General features: G+C 41.9%; 1 protein-coding gene across 5 annotated transcripts in view; it reads left to right on the top strand.

The window, feature by feature from the left end:
* Positions 1 to 15544, top strand: part of Nme7 (NME/NM23 family member 7) — a 190074-nt gene that overhangs the window by 173985 nt on the left and 545 nt on the right. The window lies entirely within an intron of this gene.

The following is a 15544-nucleotide window of genomic DNA, read 5'->3' on the forward strand; positions in this document are numbered from 1 at the left end:
AATGTTCTTCAGAGGATTAATGGCACTTTTTAGGTATTTTTCAAAATATACTTGCTCACTATCACTGTTTTTTTTTATTACTATATAAGTGCCAGTGAGCTAGATCTTCGCATGTCTCATTATTAGTTGTATTCCCAGTACTTGGTAATGCATTAATACCTAATGCATTAGCACTTAATAAAGTGTTGTGAAGGAAATATGGTACAGACTATCTCTAAATTGATACAGTTCTTCATGAACATTGTAAAATGTTCTTTCTTTCCCCCATTCAAATTTATATAATTCTGATATTGATCTCAGTAAACTAGAAATGTAAAATTCTAGTATTTTCTTCTATTACATAGAAAAGAGAAAGTGATATATGTGAGAGGATTGTACAAACTTTTCTCAGGTCTTTTTCAGTTCTTAATTCCTGTGATTCTGGTTTTTCAAACTAGTCAATTAATCTTAAGTGAATCTAAGCAGAATAGCAGCATCCCAAAATTTCCTTCAAATTTATCATTGTGTTATGATGGATTCAAAGAGTGGTGTGGTCAGAGAGGTCATCTGAGGCTTGGAAAAAGCCTGTGAAATGCCCCCGGAGGAAATAGACAGCTTCAGCATGGTGTTCCCAAAGCCACTCAGGTGTACAGTGCTGTGGGTAGATCACTTCCACCTTCGTTGGAGGCCCTGGGTCCTGACCATAGGCCCCATGCCTGCACAGAAGAGAACAGCACTTAGCTGGCACCAGGGGACCTGCTGCATAATGACTGCCTCTGAAGAGTGAGGACTGAGTGACTTGGTGAAGACAGAACTCAACGTGGACTCCTAACGAGTAAGGACAAGGTCAGGCTAAATTCTTGGGCTGGTGAAGCATGAGGAGGCTGACAGACAGGACAGGTGGTTCTGAACCCTCACATGGGGAAGATTCCCTTCTGGAAGTGTCCATCTGACTGCATTCTTCTATATTGTTCTGCATGTTTTATGTGTCTTAATAGAGAGGGAAACAGTGGAGGCATGTGCTCAGTTTATAGCACCCTGGTAAGGAAGAGTGGCCTGTGTGGTCCCAGCTATCTCCTGGCTTGCTTTACCCCAGGGTGGGAGAAGGCATGACAGATGCAGTTAAACATCAGATTCCTTGGGCTCTAAAACTCCCTCTGCCTCTTTACTGGCTTGCCGCAGTCTGGCTGGGCACAAAATAACCGGGAGGTCACGAGCCACTCGTAGGTTCAAACAGGAGCTACTTTATTGCCAGAACCCAACCAGAACTCTCCAGAACTCCTCGGAAACTCCGCAAGAACCAATGGGAACTCAGCGGGAACCCCGCGAGAACTCAACGGGAACTCCATGAGAACTCAAAAGTAGCGGGCACCCGAGGTAGCAGGAGCCGCCTTATTGCCGGACAGCAGAGGTTTATATACACAACTGAATATACAGCTTGTTTCAATTTAGCATCATCCAGTTACAGCAATCAGTCATTATCTTAATAATTATACACAGCTTAATTTAATTATCATCATCTTAATGGCTCGCTGGTGTTACTTCTCAACCACTCCTTCTGGCAAAATGCCAGGCGCCATCCTGACTTGGTTGTGGCTCTCAACACTGGCTGTGGGAACTATTACAATCAGTAAGCCTTGTAAGACAAGGCAGAAAGGCATTTATTTTTTGGTACCAGAGATTCAACCCACTGAGCCACATCCCCAACCCCCCGCCCCCACTTTTTTTTTTTTTTAATTTGAGACAGGGTCTTGCTAAGTTTCTTAGGGCCTCACTAAATTGCTGAGACTGGCTTTGAACTTGCAATTCTTCTGCCTCAGCCTCCCAAGCCATTGGGATTACAGTCATGTGCCACTGCACCCGGCGACACAAGACATTTAGAGTGGTGCTCTTGTTGTTATCATTGTTATGGTCATTGTCGATTGTATCTCTCTAGATTTTGGCTGCTAGGATCAGAAATGCCAAAAATAGAACAAGCCGGGTTTTGTCTCAGGAAACAAGGTAGGGTGTTCAGGAAACTGGTAGGGTGGCACTGGTTCAGCAGCTCAAGAAGGTGGGCCTCGGATCTCTGCAACAATCAGCCTTTCCCTGTGGTTGCATAGTGGCTGCCATCTCCAGCATCATGTGCTCCTTGTAGGCAGACTGAACGGAAGGGCAGAGGGTGAAAGGGCACAGCCAGCTGAATGCCCTTCCTTGCAAGGCACTTTCCTGTGAGCCCACCCAGTGACATTCCCTTAGAGGGCATGGATCAGAAATCGGTACTGTCCCCCCATTGTGTAATAGAGGATGTACTTTCCTGCCCCAAACAGAATCAAAATCATCTTCCTAAAAGTGAAAGGGAGAGTTAACACTGGCAATGTCTCCAGATTATTTTCAATGTTCTTATTGTCTTGAAACACCACATCATCTTTCTCCATCGTAAAGTTCCCAAAGAGAATCCATAAAGAGAATATCTCCCTGCCCTAAAACACTTCTGAATCCATCAACACAAATCCTGAAAACAGCGCCATGGGAATATGCCAATAAAAAAAATCATCTATATTTAATTGATTGGATTTTGTTTTAGCCCTTGATGTTACTATTCTGAGAAATGGTTTAAGAATATAAAACATTAGTTCAAATAAATTACCCAGACTTTTAATGGGGTCAAAGAGGAGTTATACTATTCAAAATAAAGATATAAACTAAGAAACAAACTATTCAAAGTGAAACCTTCAAACGAATAAGGCTTTAAACACTTCATATTTCATGCCAATCCAGAACCTCACAGAACTTTGAGGCTCCTTGTGACGCACCGGTGTTCTTGTCTGGAGCAGGCCCTGTCACACTGCCTCTTCCTGGAGCCACACTCACTTTTTTTTTAATAAGATTTGTTCTTAGTTGTTGATAGACCTTGATTTTATTTATTTATGCGCGGTGCTGAGAATTGAACCCAGTGCCTCACACATGCCAGGCAAGTGCGCTCCTTCCCGCTGAGTCCCAGCCCCTCACTTTCCTTTTGAACAGGAACATGGCCACTCATTTCTCAGCTTCCCAAGGTCCTCCCCAGCTCTTGCTGCCTAATTGTTGATGCAAGCTAGCTGTGGTCTTTGCTGCCTTGAGTCTGCATCCCTTCCCTTCTGTTCATGAACGTGGGTCTTTCTGATGTATGGGCATGACTGGCAGGAGGCTAATGTGGGCGGTGTGGACATGTAATCACCCAGTACTTGTAGTCTACTGCCTGAGAGGGAGTGAGCGTCTTCACCCTGGAGGAGTTACAAGTATAAAACGAAGGACATTTCCAGTGGTGAAGTCCCATGCCGTCAATGTCACATAAACTAGCGACAAGAGCATGCTGGTTTCGTGGGCTCACTTGAGCTGTGACGCTGGATGAGGATGAGGCGGCCGTGGGCGTCTAGCTGGGGAAGTGTGAAGGGAGCTGTGACCAGCGCAGAGGCTGCTTTGTTCCACGACAACAGTGGCCGGGGGACAAGTTAAGGGCCTTGTGTCTTTTGGCACTAGCTGGCTGGTCATGTCACCAGCAGCTGTCTCCCCAGGCCGCTCTCCTCAGGAGCAGTGCCGTTGCCCCTTACCCTGGCCACACAGGAAGCAGCCTGGAGCAGCACTCTGCAGACTCCGCCAGGCTCTTGTCCTAGTAGCAATAAAGAGTGTTTCTAGAATACTCCTTTGCCCATCTTCTAAATAATTCTAATTTCTGTTTCCTACTTTTCTCATCTTGGGGCTTTTCTAACTGCAATGTTTATGAAGTGGAGCAACAAGAACCTCACAGAAAATGAATGTCCCACTGGTGGGAGTTTCTAAAAAGGAACTGCAATGCCTTGGCCTTAACTCCCATCTCCTTTATGAGGCCACTCAGCACTGCTGGCCCCTAGACTGTATTTGGGCTTGGGCCCAAGTTCTTAGGAGCCACCAGGCCACCCAGGATCTCTTTCCTAAGTCACTTTTTATGTTTATGGAACTCATCCTGTGAGCCTGCTCTGATGCCTTTCTTGTACATGCCCAAGATGCCCCTTTCTGCCCACATTCCCCTTGCATCTGGGAGACTTGTCCATTTCCTCAGCATGTAATTCATGTAAAGGTCTCTAAATTACTATGGATACTAGACTGGCAAAAGCCAAATTAAGCCAGAGATGTCATTCTTTCCTTTAGATCAATTCTGATGGTTTTCAGATGGGCTTGTTTCCAGCTCTAATTTCTGGGACACCCACTTTGACTCTGTCCAGGGCAGTGATCTGCAACCTAGTTTGCATTACAAGTGTCTGGAGCTATTTAAAAATGAGTCCTTCAGATGTGCCCAACACCTCATGAACCATATTTTCCAGGGAAGGGGTCCCAGTGTGTGTGGGGGGGGGGTGAAGGAGGTGTTGTGTGGTGTATGTGTGTATTTTTGTGTATGTGATGTATTTTTTTGTTTGTTTTACTTTGTTTTGTAAAGCTTCATAGGATGATTCTGATGTGCAGCCAGATTTAAAAATCACTTGTCTGAAATTGGTCATTAAATCTACATTTTCTTTTATATGGAGCCATTTTTTAAGGATAGAGTATGTTCTCTGTTAGTCACCCGTCTTCTGGAGGGTCAGCAGATGAGAATGTCCAGCATGGAGTGTCATGTGCACCTGTCACATCCTCTGCTGCCTGGTTCCCACTGAGATGGCCCATCCCATAGCCTATCAGTGCTGCTGTGGAGCACAGCCCTCCTGAGCTGCTGGTCTCAGAGTGGAAACATGGAGTCTGTGCTTGAGGAAAATGTATTAGTAGTAAATGTGTTGCAGCTCTGCCATTGACTCATACACTTACCCACACATTCAACCCAATAAAGTTGACTTTATTATCTTCAATTCTTAGCAAATAATCGCAGAGTTTAAAATGACTTGTACTAGAAAATAGTAACAACTGAATCCTTCTGAGTACAAACCAGTCCTTTTTCTGTTCTTTCTAATGATAATATTTTTTATTACTTTTTTTTGAGGATTTCAGACATAAAAGTAAATTGCAAAAATAATGCAGACTTTCCACAAACTCTTAGCTTCAAATGCTAACATTTTACTATTAACTATTCTTTCTCTTTGTGCACACATGTTTTTATTATCTATATTTATTGAAAGTATATTACAGATATAATTCACCTTTCTTTCTTAATACTTCAATGTATGTCCTTAAAAAGCAGTTTCTTTCATTTCCATAGAACACTGACTAGAAATCATGAAATTAACATCAGTTGCAGTATTGTTATCTACATATAGATATTGAAATTTTATCCACAAAAAACTTCTGTAGCACAGGAAAACACCATGTCTGGTCCAGACTCTATGGAGGAGCCCATGTGGTATGTGGTCCTCATGTCTCTTACTAGCTTAGTCTGCAGTGTCCTCTCTCTGCCTTTGGGTTCATGACCCAATTAGTTTATATCTGTTGCCTTCTGATGGGCAAGAACTGCCCACATCTCAGGGTGTGATGAAGCTGCTCAAACACTTGGCAGACCACAACATTTGTGAGCCAAGAAAATATTTATTATATAGGAATTACTATCTGCTTGGCACTATTTTAAATGCCTTCTAGATAATAACTCATCTATTCTTCACAACAACCCTATAAATTAGGGCATTTTTATATAAATGTAAAATCTGAAGAACAGAGAAGTCAAGGAATGTATTCAAAGCCATCTAGCCAGGATGGCCAGGGCCCAGAGTCAGACTCCAAGCCAGGCTGTGCCCTTGGTGTAAGGTCTTAACCAGCATAGGCTAAACCTGAGACATTAAACAGAGTCATGTCCTCCAGCAAGTTATTAGCTCAGAAGAACCTCATGAGGTCTTATCAACTGCAAAACAGGACTAAGTATATGTACTTCGTAAAATAGTTGTAAAGATACACACAGTAATCAGTTAAAAGCACTTACTATATGGCAAGAACTCCATTTTAAGGGTAAATTTTGAAATGTAAATATTTAAAAATTGTACAAGACTTACAAAGATGTGTTAACTCTCAGTTTTTTTTTTTAATAAAGGTTTGGAGAGGAGAAAGGAACAGAAGCAATGATCATCTATTCTTCTATTTGTTTATGTTATCATCAATTTCTAATTTCATTCCATTATGATCTGGCAGAATGCAAAGTATTATCTCAGTTTTCTTTTTTTCTTTTTTTTTTTTTTTTTGCTACGAGTTGCTTTGTGGCCTAAGATATAGGCTATTTTAGAGAAGGATCCATGTGCAGCTGAGAAGAAAGTGTATGCAGTCATTGATGGATGGAATATTCTATATATGCCTATTAAGTCTAAATTATTAATGATATTTTTTAGTTCTATAACTTCTTTCTTTAGTTTTTGTTTGGAGGATCTATCCAATGGAGACGGATGGTAAAGTCGCCCAGTATTACTTTGTTGTGGCATATTTGATTCTTGAGATTGAGAGGGTTTGTTTGATGTATGTAGATGCTCCATTGTTTGGGGCATAAATATTTACAACTGTTATGTCTTGTTGACGTAAGCATTATGAAATGTCCTTCTTTGTTCCTTCTGATTAACTTCGACTTGAAGTCTACTTTATCTGATATGAGGATAGAAATCCCTGCTTGTTTGCAAGATCCATGTGATATGCTTTTGCCCATCCTTTTACATTTAGTCAGTAGATGTCTTTGCTGATGAGGTGAGTCTCTAAGAGACAGCACATTGTTGGGTCCTGTTTTTTAATCCAGTCTGCCGGTCTGTCTTTTTATTGATGAGTTTAGGCCATTTATATTCAATGTTATCAAGAAACTATTTTTATGACCTGTCATTTTGATTTATTTCTGGTTTTTAATTTGAATTAGTTTGTCCTTTTTCTGGCTATTCTTCTAGTATAGTTCCTCCCTTTGCTGGTTTTTCACTTTTATTTTTCATTTCTTCTTCATGAAATGTTTATTGAGTATGTTTCATAGTGCTTTCTAATTGTGAATTCTTTTAACTTTTGTTTATCATGGAAGGTTTTTATTTCATCATGAATTCTGAAGCTTAATTTTGCTGGGTTCTTGAATGCATCCATTTTCTTTTAGAGCGTGGTATATATTATTCCAAGACCTCCTAGCATTGAGGGTCTGGGTGGATAAATCAGCTGAGATCCTGATTGGATTCCCTCTAAATGTTACCTGTTGTATTTCTCTGTCAGCCTTTGAAATTCTATCCTTATTTCTATGTTAGGCATTCTCATAATAATGTGCCTCGGCATGGGGTCCTATAAGTCCCCTGTATTTGATTTTCCATTTGATTATTTAGGTTTGGGAAATTTTCTGATAGTATTTCATTGAAAAGATTGTTCATTCCTTTGCTTTGCATCTCGGAGCCTTCATCTATCCTGATAAATCTTAAATTTGGTCTTTTCATATCATCCCATATTTCTTGGAAGTTCTCTTCGTGGTGTCTTAACATCTTTTCTCTGTGGGAGGCCATCCTCCCACGTGATTTGAGTTACCTCCCTGGCTGGGTGAGAGGCGCTTAGACACAGCTGTGTTAGAGCCTTCCCCACCCTTCTCCAGGTCCAAGGGCTTGTCTGTACAGAGGCGTGTCCGGCCACTGCCCTGAAGACCCATTCGTCATCCCTGACCTTGGGATGCTGCCCCCCTTAATCTTCTTTGGATGGGATTTTCCCCAGAATTTCTTGTTCCCCAATAAAAGTCCACTCCCTGGCATGTTCTCTCTCTCGCTAGCCTCTTCAGTAAACCTCGCTACCGCATTAGGTGGCTGGAGGCTGGAGCTAGGAGGAGCTGTCTGGAGCTGGTTTTAAAGGTAATTAGAGTCTTGTTTCTTTAATTTAAAACTCCCTAGCGTTTTCTCAAAATTCGAACCTTCTTTCAGGACGCTGGCACTGGTCGAGGGCTAGATTTCTCCGTGTCAACTTTATTTTCAAGATTATATATTTTGTCTTCATCACCTGAAACTCTGTCTTCAAAGTGGTCTAGTTTGTTGGTGATGCTTTCCATTGAATTTTTAACTTGGCTTATTGATTCTGTCATTTCTGCTTGATTTTTTTTTTCAGAATCTTTATCTCTTTATTAAAGTGATCTTTCACTTCTTGTATTTTCTTTCTGATTTTACTCCTTCCGTGGTCCTTTACCTCGCAGATCAGTTTAATTATGTAAATTCCAAACTCCTTCTCTGGCATTTCTTCCACTGTAGTGTCAGTGGATTCTGTTTTTGGAGTATCTTGGTTTGTTTGTTCCCTTACCTTTCCATGTTGTTTGTGGATCTAACAGTATGGATCTGAGGCAATAAGAATTTCTACCCTGAGGACTTATAGAGTCCCTGAAGCTTTATAGTGTCTCAGTACCTCACAACAACCAATGCAAACAATACACAGTATTAAAACCAAATAGTTCCTGCTATGGCATCTGCAATGTTATCACAATAAAGAGAAATGATGTGGTCAGTTATTGCCTACAGTAAAAACAGTGAGTTTGTAAAAGTATTTATAATTTTGAATGGTGGACGGGTCAGAACCAAAGTGATATAGGTAGGATATGATGATTATGAGGGAAGAGGAGAGAAGATAGAAGTAATAAAAAAAAATTCAAGAAAGAGTGAAAGAGAAAACAATAGAGACTGGCTGTGAGCAGAAGAAAAGAAAGAGAATCAAGAGAAACAGATAAGTGAGAAAAATATATAAATTAAAATTTTAGAAAATAAAAATAAAAGAATACAAAACAAAACTGAAATATACTAATCAAACATCTAGTTCACACACACAAAAAAACCTGATCCATGAAAAATAACTGGCTTCAAAAATGCTAGAAATGAGATAAAAACAAATATGAATAAGTATAAATATCCATGAACCATTCAGATCACAATTAAACAGGAAAAAGAAAGATAAAAAAGATCTCATTGGAAAGTTAAAGAACTGTTTCCATTGGAGTTCAAAAGACTCTGAGCTTCCCTTCTCTGTAGTGTTAGGTGGGGTCGTCTGGAATGGGATGCTTGCTCCACCCTCAGGGTGGGGTTGCTGGAGTGACAGAGGTAACCCCATAGGTGGTACTCCTGGAGGCAGGGTTTAGGCTTAGGTAGGCTCCAGACAGTTGGTTGAATGCCACTTGATCTGGAGATTTTAAATCAGTGCCCCTCAAGGGCCCAGCAGTTGCTGGTCCATGCTGGAAGACTGCAACCCAGGGATCTCCCCTGGGTTCCACTCAAGTGGTGGAGGAGCCAATTCTTAGTCCACTCTGTCATCTTGCTGAGAAGCTGCCTATCTGCTTTCTTGGTTTCACACCATGGAGCAGCCAGGAAAGCAACCTTCTCTATTATACCATCTTGAAATGCTAGCAGCTCATCTATTCTTTTTCATAATTTTCTCTTAAAAAAAATTTAGTTGTAGATGGGCACAATACTTTTATTTTATTTTATTTTTATGTGGTGCTGAAGATTGGACCCAGTGCCTCACACATGCTAGGCAAGCGCTCTACTACTGAGCCACAACCCCAGCTCCTCTTTTTTTATTATTTGAGCTTTATGGTGTACATAGTAGTTGATTTCATTCTGACAAACTCATACAGGTACAGAATTTGATTTCAGTGCATGATAGCCCCCTTTTTCCTCCCATCCCTCTTCCCCTTTCTCTTTCTCCTTCCCCTTCTCTATTAGACCTCCTTTCGCTCCTCTGTTAGTTGGTATTTGATTGATTCTTTATGTCGCCCATCCTTTCTCCCCCTTTCCTTTATTTCCGTTCTACCCTGGGTTGAGGAATAATTATCTTCCAGCTTTAGAAAGAGTGTTGTTGTCATTGTCATTAGTGGGTGGCAGTCAGGGGAACCAAGACATCTTTAAGAGAGTTCATGAGAACACTGGGTCCTCAGGATGAAGGAAATAGGTATATAATCATTTTAATGTGCCATTTTCACTTTGCTTTAAAACATTTCAAATTTGGCCTCTGGACCTATAGATAAGATAAGCAAATGTGAGGGGGACCTTCAGGTCTAAGTTAGCTCCACTTTGTCTTCCAACTCTGTAAGTAGACTTGATCTGCAGCCACAGGGCTTCTGGCCTCTGGAGCTACCAAAGTGTGCAGGAACCAATGTCAGGATTTGACCACTGCCTCTGGGCCTTTGCATCTAGAGAATCCTGAACTTCCTTCACCTCTTCCTCACTAATGACCACTTCTGAGTATCTGGGGCTCAAAGTAAGTACTGACTTGGAGATGGAAGACACACAAAGAGAAGGGAGTCCAGCAAAGATGGAGAAGCATTCAAGGCTCACTTGTGAGCAGCCTGCTGGTGGCCTCCGCCTCCCATAGCATCAGCCCTCTCCCTCCCCTGCTTGGGCACCCTGAGGTGCTCTCAGGGTCTCTGCTCTGTTCAGGTCTACCACAGTCAGCCTCACCCTCCTGCTTTCCAGACTTGCCCAACACTCATTTGAATCATTGCTTTTTTAAAAAAATATTTATTTTTTAGTTATAGGTGGACATAGTATCTTTATTTTTATGTGGTGCTGAGGATCGAACCCAGTGCCTCACGCATGCTAGGTGAGCACTCTACCTCTGAGCCACAACCCCAGCCCAAATTATCACTTATTTTTAAAGCAGTCCTTTCAACCACATTTTCCCTTCAGCCAATAGGACAGCCATGCTAAATAGCCCTAGCTTAGAAACTCTTGGCTATAAGCAGAATTAGTACAGAATAAAAATGTAGGGTCCTTTTTTCAAAATTCATTATGAATTTCAAGGCAGTGACAGAAGAATACAAACCAAACAGGGCTCTTCTAAGCATGTGGCCCTGTGTGACAATACAGATTGGTGGGCCCGTGAAGCCCGAGCTGGCTATGAGGGACCCGTGTGAGTTGAAAACTTATTCTCTATTGAAAACATGGCTACATGTAAAACTCAGCATCATGTTATTGGGAAATTAACTAAGTGGTTTCTCAAATAAATTCAGATGACAAAACTTATCTGAAAATCTAGTGTTAACAGTACAACACACATTTGCTATTGGTGCTGGAACTTCACAATGCGATAGATAAATTACCTCAGTGTTTGACCATATTTGTCCTTATTTAAAAACAATAAACAAACAAAACAATTACTTCACAGGTATTTCTGATGCTCAACTAACATGAAGAACTATTTGAAAATAGATGTTACATTCCACCTCCAATATGTCTGACTCAGTTGTCTGGGAGGAAGTTAGGGATCAGGAAAGTGAATCCCAGCTTACCATGATGAGATGCCAGTTATTAGGATGTGCAAAGATTCTCTGCTGGACCCAAATGCTCCAGGTTCCCTGGTGGGCAGTGGCAGGATCAATAGGCCCATTTGCCAGTCTCTGTACTCAGGGTGAACTTGGGAAATTCTTCTGAAGCTTTTCTTAAGTCTGAGCTTGAATCAATAACAAAATTTACTTGTATTTGAATTCCATTGTTATGTAATTTTTGACATGTCAGTGTAATCATTAGCAAATGCAGAGACTACTGTGTAAGAAACCACAGAGCCAGTGTGGCCAAGGTTGGAAGATATAGGTTCAAGTCCCAGTCCTGCCAATTCCACAAGTTCCCACCTTATGTTACCATTGGGAGGTCCAGTCGAAGTCCAGGTCCTTGGTGTCACCAATGAAGAATTGAGCGAGACACACAGAAGTAACAGAGTGCAGATTTCTTGAAGGTGAAGATAGCATTCCATTAGGTAGAACAGAGTTGGTAGAGCGAGAGAGAGGGCCCTAATGTCTGGAAATTAGGGTCTTATATCCTGAACTATGGGGCATTCTCTTCCCTATTCAGACCTGATTGAAGACCTTAGCCCATTTTCTCCCATTGGTTATCCTATGATACCTGATTAGAATATTTTCCCCTCGATGGTTGCTTCCATTGGTCATTTTAAAATTTGAACCTATGGTGGGAGTTGTCATGGTGATAAGTCTTCAGTGGCAGGAGTTGTCATAATGAGATTTATTGTAAACTGGGACAGGACTCTTTTGTCTTGTCCTCCAGTGGCTTCTTTTTAATACCCTGTCTCCTCCATCTTAATGTCCCTGAACTCCTACCTAACACTACATGGAGAGGTCATGGGACCCGAGTCTCAGGATACTCCAATGTAATGAGATGAGGTCATCAGCTTCACATAGCTGTCGTGAAGGGGTGGGATTAATGTATAAAATTGGACTGTACTTAAGTAATATAGTGTAGTAAGTCATTGTTCTTATTTAAATCTAACAGTGATAGAGAGTATAGAAGCCTTCAAATCAATCTTCAAAGTAGTCAGGTATCATACCCATTGGCATATCAATTGTATATGAAGCTAAATTTTGCTGTTTCTTCATCTGTGTCAAACCTAACTCATCCTCAAAACTCAAATGTCAATCTCTTGATGAAGTATCTGGTCCCCACTGACAATTATTTCCATTTCTCTCATGGCATAGATAATGATTTTATTTGATCGCAGGTTTCCCTCTTTCCAGGCCATGAGCCGTCCGAGAATCAAGTCTCCTCCATCTTTCAGTTATCATGGATAGGATGTTCTTGGTATGTTGGTTCAATGAATGATTAGTAGGAGGGAAAGCAAGTAGGTATAAAGGAGAACAGTTTAGACCAGCTAAGATTTTAATAAGAGTAAAGACAAAGATTTCAAGAGAACGCTGCCTCCGCCAGCCAGTTCTTTTAGTCAGTGCTGGAAACATGTAGGTGACCCAGGAGAAACTTGCGGCTGAGAGGAAGGAAGAAAGGCCGGCTGTGGACAAAGGTTTGGTAGTCATGGTGTTCTCTCCTGGTGACAGGTTCCACTGTGTTCTGTACCACAACCCCAGAATGTCTGTAGGCTTTGCACTATGCCCCTGCCACCCACAGGCCCCTCTGTAGAATTGCCAGAGCCTCCTCAAGGCCCCGTCCTTGCCCACTGGTCCTGTGGGAACTCTGCTTCCTGTCAGAAACACTGGTTCCTGCGTCCCCTCCCTGCGGGACTGTCCATCCTCCACCACTTGCTAATTTCATGACCAAGAATTCCTGTAATAAGTTATGGGCATTAAGGGGCCTCATTCACAGTTAATGAGAGTTTCATTCACAGGAATGAAATATTTGATCCCTGAAGCACTTAAACCAAAGACACAATAATGACTTTATCAGTCATCATTGTGCCTCGTGCTGCCTGGCCTATAAAGGGCAAACTGTAGGGAGGGGAAATATGTGTTCCTTCAAAGAGGTAGGGATTTGGAGGTTGCTGGTAAGACTCCTGATTTTGTGAAATTCAAGTTGATAAAAATACTGTGGTGGGGCATGGTGGAAATGATGTTAGTTTTATTAAAATTTGGGCCTTTTCCAGGGTATGGGAATCATTTTTTATTAAATAAAATAGCTAGATTCTATAGTCAATACCTTAATAAGATACTCAATTCCTCAGAACAGACTGATGCTGAAAATCAATTAAAGAAAAATAGAGAATTGAAGCATGAGCCAAGATCCCTGCCCTGGCCCAGCCCTGTTTGTTTCTCATTGAGTCGGATGTGGGTGCTGACTGGAAACATCAGTTGGAAGCATAACGGGCTTTTCTATTTCTTGGACATCTTTCCTGGTGTGAGGCCCAGAGCACTACAGATAACATATCTGGTTAATGCTAGCCCCTCTTAAAAAAAAAAAAAGTCAGGTTCTCTCTGAATTTGAGACCAAGGTCCCTTTATGTGATTAAAACTGTTCTTGAACGTTCTTTGGGTGGTTTCTCTCTCTATGCGCAAGGTCTGAGTCATGGATTTTCAAGGTAACCTCATTTGGTTCTCCTTCACAAGCCAAATATAGATATGGAGGTGTTACTAATCCTTTAAAAAGCCAGGGGTTTGCGCTATTATTGAGCTTTGAAGGATTCTGATAAGGGGATTTTTGCCTGTGATCACTGATGATGTTTTTACTTCAGAGGTGGATCAGTACCCTCTGGAAACAAGTAAGCCTGACAGGGCGCCGTTGTTCCAGAATAGTAGGGTTCAAGTTTAATTTTGCTCAAACAGGTACAGAAGTGGAAAACTTTGGCTTCTTTAAATGCTGTGCTTTTAAAAAAGCAAAGGCCTTAATTTCAGCCACTTGCCGAGTTTCAGGAATTTTTACCATATTTAAGTACCATCCGAAGTTTCTTCCTACTATTTTTCTTTAAATTCAATCACTGCTATACTGCCATAAATGGAAACCTAGAATTCCAGCTAGATCCATCACTTCCATGCTTCGGAGCCCAAGGCCATCTCCCTTTATTTGAAAGGGAGATTCACCTGGGCATGCACACTGTGCTGCCAAGAGAACCCCTTCTCCCTCTCTTCAGTTAACTGTTTCAGTGCTTTGGATTCCACATGGCTGTCACACTCCTTTGAGAAACACAGCCTGTAGAAAGCTCATTCTCTTTTCTATTCTGTGTGAGGAACTGAGTGTTTTGATTGTTGGGACTTGCATAGAACCCCGTTCTTGAATGGGATAAAAATACCCTAAGGAAGGGAGGGGGCACCCTCCCTACACTCGAGGATTGTCTCATCTACTGAGGGTAGAAATATACTGATAACACAGAAAAAGAAAACATTTAGAAGCAAGAAAGCCAGAAGAAGCAAGGACGCAACATTCGAGTGTCAGCTGCAGGAGTCGTGGTTTGCTGACCTAGTCTTGGTGGACAGCAGTGCTTGGCACAGTGGCGAGGCGGGGTGGTGAGCTGTCAGATCTGTTGAGTCCAAGGATGCAGACTCTGTGCCCAAGTCTTCTAGCTGCGGTAGGAACCTGCGGATCGTGGTGGGAAATGGGCTTGCACAGTCTGGGTGGGTCACAGGAAGTGAACTTTGAGAGAACAGGTGGGCACAGAGCTGGTGTGGGCACACACGCACGTGGGCACGCACGCACGCACGTGGGCACGCACGCACGCACGCAGGCACGTGCACACAGTGCACAAGGCACCCAGGGTTGTATCCTCTGAGGTCAAGACCTTTGAATAGCTTCAGAAGTGCAAATTTCCCTCCCATTTGAAGAAATCCTCCCTTTCCTTAGACTTAAAGCCCCTTTCCTTATCATTCATAAACAGCATGAATTTAAGATTTATTTACACCCTGGGAAGTGAAGCAAGCTGACACCCTACAAGACACATGCAGGGATTCTGAGCATCTGGTACTAGTCTGCATCACAGTTTGCTGCTGAAAACACATCAGAGTCTCAGGTTGTGTTTTTAAAGAATAAATAGAAAACAAATCAACAGGGTTAGAAGTGTAGAGCAGTAGGCAGGGCTGAACTGTTGCTGGTGTGTGCTTGCAGTTCCCATCACAGGACTTGGAAGAGGAACTCGGGTGCGGCTCACACCAAACTCCTCTCTCAGGCCTGGCCTAAGGCAGGAGGGATCTGCTTGAGCTGGCTGCACAGGCTTTTGTAAAAGGTTTCAATTTTCAGAAATCTGATGCCATAATTTTCATTTGGGTGTTTTCCACTGGTTACATGATAAGAAATCATCAGCTCAGTGAAACTTGGAAAACATTTTTCAGAAAGTGGAGTCTTATTTTCTCTTAGACTAAAGCTAATTGTTTAATAGGAGTAAATAAGGACTTAGGCCAGGTTCTGAACCAGAAAGCACGGTATGAACCTTTAAACTTACTGAACTACCAACTTTACTA

The sequence above is a fragment of the Marmota monax genome, unplaced genomic scaffold (assembly GCF_021218885.2).
Source record: "Marmota monax isolate L192 unplaced genomic scaffold, Marmota_monax_Labrador192_F-V1.1 WCK01_AAM20220418_F8-fsc00055, whole genome shotgun sequence".
Lineage (NCBI taxonomy): Eukaryota > Metazoa > Chordata > Mammalia > Rodentia > Sciuridae > Marmota > Marmota monax.